The 5000-nt window shown below is 36.6% G+C and overlaps 1 long non-coding RNA gene across 2 annotated transcripts in view; it reads left to right on the top strand.

The window, feature by feature from the left end:
• LOC120565442 overlaps positions 1–4375 on the top strand; it is a 4811-nt gene extending 436 nt beyond the window's left edge. The window contains exons 1-4 of one of the 2 annotated variants that reach the window (XR_005640244.1): positions 1–239; positions 998–1460; positions 4020–4188; positions 4349–4375. The exon at positions 1–239 is cut by the window's left edge and continues 436 nt beyond it. This is a non-coding gene — a long non-coding RNA (uncharacterized LOC120565442). The remainder of the gene's footprint in view (positions 240–997; positions 1461–4019; positions 4189–4348) is intronic. The other variant, XR_005640243.1, reaches the window with a different exon arrangement.
• Positions 4376–5000: the final 625 nt, after the last annotated feature.

Below are 5000 nucleotides of genomic sequence, written 5' to 3'. Positions count from 1 at the left end.
ACGCTTTAAGTTGTGTTCTATTGAAAGGATCTAGCTACAGGCTAACGACAGCTCGACTCGGCGGAAGCATAAAATATTGCAGCGCGGAAGGATACATGAGTGAATCAACAGTTATCCAACTGTCAGTCTCCGTCAGTGTCAAGTCGGGAGGATGGCGCTTGGACATTTATCAACGGAGGATTTAATCACGGAGTTACTTCGTTTTGAGGACACTGAAGAGGAGCAAGTAAATTCAAAAGGTAAATTATGAATTTTTAATCAGTGTTTGTGGTGTTAATATTCTGAAGTTGGAAGTTAACTTTACCGTTAGCGCTAGCCAAGTTCATACTCTGTCAACATTAGCTAGCTAGCTAGCTACACTCGACATTGATGATTGCCATTATTAACTTTAACTAGTTAGTTAAAACATTAGCTAGTAGTATTATGTCCCATATTGCCATTCTACACGTTATTACATGGTACTAAGCTAGCTAGCTAACGGTACAGTTCACCATTGAGTTCGTTAGCTAGCTAGCTAACGTTAATGTTCACTACAAAACTACTGCGTCAGAGGAGAAGAAAAAACGTTTTTGCCGCCGAAAAGTCTTTTGTTCTGACAGACGTTAACGTTAGCTATGAAACGTTAGCGGGACTGCGTCAGAGGAGAACGATAAAAAGCGTGTTTGCCGCCTAACAGTCTTTTGTTCTGAAATATATGTTAATGCTAAAGCAAAGCCATTTGGGCAGAATTTGACTATCGGTAGCCAGTCAGGGTTTGAAATTATGATTTATTCTTTATTTTGTCGTCAAAACTGTCTTACATTTTTGTAAAACCATGTAATGTTAACGTTAGACTAACGTAAATTACAACACCAGTCACCTTAACTGACAGAACCGACCAACGGTTATAACCTCCCTTTCGAGTAATGTTAACATTTAGCGTGAGCTGCTGTTCTCAATAACCCGATTACTATCGTTAATGGTTTTAACTTTCTTTCCCTGCTGTCCTGGAAAAAAGTAAGATAGGCCTGACGTTACGTTATATTGTGTGTGTGTGTGTGTGTGTGTGTGTGTGTGTGTGTGTGTGTGTGTGTGTGTGTGTGTGTGTGTGTGTGTGTGTGTGAGAGAGAGAGACATTTCCAGCGTTAACGTTACAGTCTGGAGCATGATACAGAAGCGTGACTTAGCTAGGTATCAGCATAGCTAATGTGCTTTTTAAATTGTGTAACATTACATTATGCTGTTACCACAGTGGTGGTTAACAAGTGCTGTTTTTCTTTTCTCTATTGTACTGTAGATAATGAAGTTGACGGAGAAGCAGTGGACTATGGATTGACTGAGAGGATGGTTTCATACCTCTTTGAAGGATTGTTTAAGAAGCAAGCCAAATTCAACCGATTTGTTCAGCAGTGGAAAGAAACCGTGACAGTAACCATCGAGCCTGTCCCGGTACATTCAGAGAAGGCTACGGCGGAATCAAGGTACCGGTAACAGTAATGTGTTATGTCTTTGTTATAACGTTAGGCCTAAAAACCATGGAAAGTAACTCTCTAATCTAATAGACATATCATCTAGCTTTAAGGTTACTACTGAAGAAGTTTTTATCTGGATCTGAATTCACCTGGCTCCGTGAAGTTTATGTAATGTAACATTATGCATTAGTGTGTACACACTCTACACGGAATGTAACTAAGTACATTTACTCCTGTACTGTAATTCAGTCCAAATGTTGAGGTACTTTACTTGAGTCTTTTCTTTTCATGCCACTTTCTACTTCTACTTGGTTACATTTCAGAGAGAAATATTGTACTTTTTACTCCACTACATTCATCTGTTACAGCTTTAGTTACTAGTTACTTTAGTTACTCCGCTACATTCATCTGTTACAGCTTTAGTTACTAGTTACTTTAGTTACTCCACTACATTCATCTGTTACAGCTTTAGTTACTAGTTACTTTAGTTACTCCGCTACATTCATCTGTTACAGCTTTAGTTACTAGTTACTTTAGTTACTCCGCTACATTCATCTGTTACAGCTTTAGTTACTATGTTACTTTAGTTACTTCTACATTCATCTGTTACAGCTTTAGTTACTAGTTACTTTACTTACATCCACGTCTCAGTTTACAGCTTTAGTTACTTTACTTTAATTACTCCGCTACATTCATCTGTTCCAGCTTTAGTTACTAGTTACTTTAGTTACTAGTTACTTTAGTTACTCTGCTCCATTCATCTGTTACAGCTTTAGTTACTAGTTACTTTAATTACTCCGCTACATTCATCTGTTACAGCTTTAGTTACTAGTTACTTTAGTTACTCCACTACATTCATCTGTTACAGCTTTAGTTACTAGTTACTTTAATTACTCCACTACATTCATCTGTTACAGCTTTAGTTACTAGTTACTTTAGTTACTCCGCTACATTCATCTGTTCCAGCTTTAGTTACTAGTTACTTTAGTTACTCCACTACATTCATCTATGGCAGCTTTAGTTACTAGTTACTTTAGTTACTCCACTACATTCATCTATGGCAGCTTTAGTTACTAGTTACTTTAGTTACTCCGCTACATTCATCTGTTACAGCTTTAGTTACTAGTTACTTTAATTACTCCGCTACATTCATCTGTTACAGCTTTAGTTACTAGTTACTTTAGTTACTCCACTACATTCATCTGTTACAGCTTTAGTTACTAGTTACTTTAGTTACTCCACTATATTCATCTGTTACAGCTTTAGTTACTAGTTACTTTAGTTACTCCACTACATTCATCTGTTCCAGCTTTAGTTACTAGTTACTTTAGTTACTCCACTACATTCATCTATGGCAGCTTTAGTTACTAGTTACTTTAGTTACTCCACTACATTCATCTGTTCCAGCTTTAGTTACTAGTTACTTTAGTTACTAGTTACTTTAGTTACTCTGCTCCATTCATCTGTTACAGCTTTAGTTACTAGTTACTTTAGTTACTCCACTACATTCATCTGTTACAGCTTTAGTTACTAGTTACTTTAGTTACTCCACTACATTCATCTGTTACAGCTTTAGTTACTAGTTACTTTAGTTACTCCACTACATTCATCTGTTACAGCTTTAGTTACTAGTTACTTTAGTTACTCCGCTACATTCATCTGTTCCAGCTTTAGTTACTAGTTACTTTAGTTACTCCACTACATTCATCTGTTCCAGCTTTAGTTACTAGTTACTTTAGTTACTCCACTACATTCATCTGTTACAGCTTTAGTTACTAGTTACTTTAGTTACTCCACTACATTCATCTGTTACAGCTTTAGTTACTAGTTACTTTAGTTACTCCACATACATTCATCTGTTACAGCTTTTATATAGTTACTATTACTACATTACATTACACTTTATTACTAGTTACTTTAGTTACTCCAATTCATCTGTTCCCTTTAGTTACTAGTTACTTTCATTACTCCAAATTCATCTTTCCAGCTTTAGTTACATAATTACAGTTACATTACTCCACACATTAATATTACTTATAGATTACTCCATTTATCTTAGTTACTTTGATTACTCCATTACATTCATCTTTTACGCTTTAGTTACTGGTTCACTCCATTTCCATTCATCTGTTACAGCTTTAGTTACTAGTTACTAGTTACTCCATTACATTCATCTGTTACAGCTTTAGTTACTTTAGTTACTCCGCCACATTCATCTGTTACAGCTTTAGTTACTTTAGTTACTCCATTACATTCATCTGTTACAGCTTTAGTTACTAGTTACTTTAGTTACTCCATTACATTCATCTGTTACAGCTTTAGTTACTTTAGTTACTCCGCCACATTCATCTGTTACAGCTTTAGTAACTAACAGTATGGTTACATTTCCCTACATTTTAAGACTATTGTTTTATTTAAGAGTCCATGCAGGGTTTGTCTACATGTTTTATTTCCCTACATTTGTGTTGGAGTTCATATTAAATTAATAAAGGCTCTCTTTGAAATTTAATTTTAAAATCCTATGATAATGTTGTGACATGTTTCCCGTTTGTTTGTGCTGTGTTGCAGCTATTTCAGGAAATGGGCCGGCTTCATGATGAAATGAATATCTGCCGAAGATTCGAAGATGGCTTTAAGGTCCTAGTACCCACAGTGCTTAGATTGACTCAAAGGAAATCTCCCCTTGCAGATCTGGCTTTGGAGGAAAGAGAGGCTGCCCTCACCGAAGATGTTCCTGGTAAGTAACTCACTGATCAGCCATGGTCACCCCTAGTGTTGTGGAGCCATTTAAGCTTAATTTCTTTTATATTTGTCTTCAGAAGATAAGGCCTAACCAACCAAAATGCACTGTACATTCACGTAATACACTTTCTTTTATATTTTTACTTATTTTTCAGGGATTGATTTCAGAGCTGCAATCCTGCGCCCGATCTGGTTCAGGGAAAAAAATGACATTCTCGTCATACTTGGGGAGGTGTGCAATTTGGTATTTTTTGGGTGGGTCTATAAATGTATATATTTGAAAAGTTTTTATTAATCTTTGTGGTAGATTTCTGCAATTCAACTGAGTAAATACTACTTTATGATCTCTTGCAGAATCAGCCACCTCGCCCTATTCTACTGTACAATTCCACGATGTTGCTGACTGGAGGACTGTGCTCACTCAAAGGGTCCCTGCAGTGGTCAAACTGGATTCAGTCAGTCTGCTGATGTTTCCCTTCAAATCTCGTGCACCGTAAAGGACCGTAGGACAACATTAGACTAGAATAATGGATCAAGTAATGACATTTTGGAGTTATCACATTTCCAAACTCTTTTTCCATAACACACAAAAACTCAGAAACTAATTGGTCAAGAAGACGAAGAGGAGAGACTTTTTTTTTTTTTTCGTGCGGGCCCATTAGCCTTCAGGTACCCTGTGAGCATCAAGAAGGCGGAATAAACTTCTGTGAAGCACATCCAACAACACTGGATCCATGTAAAGTATTTTTTGAGAAAGCCACAGGCTTATTTGTCCTATCATTTTGTCCAATAGACATCTTTCTTAGT

This window comes from Perca fluviatilis, chromosome 9 (genome assembly GCF_010015445.1).
Source record: "Perca fluviatilis chromosome 9, GENO_Pfluv_1.0, whole genome shotgun sequence".
Classification (NCBI taxonomy): domain Eukaryota; kingdom Metazoa; phylum Chordata; class Actinopteri; order Perciformes; family Percidae; genus Perca; species Perca fluviatilis.
The sequence above is the reverse complement of the archived record's forward strand: the minus strand, read 5'-3'. Positions and strand labels throughout refer to the sequence as shown.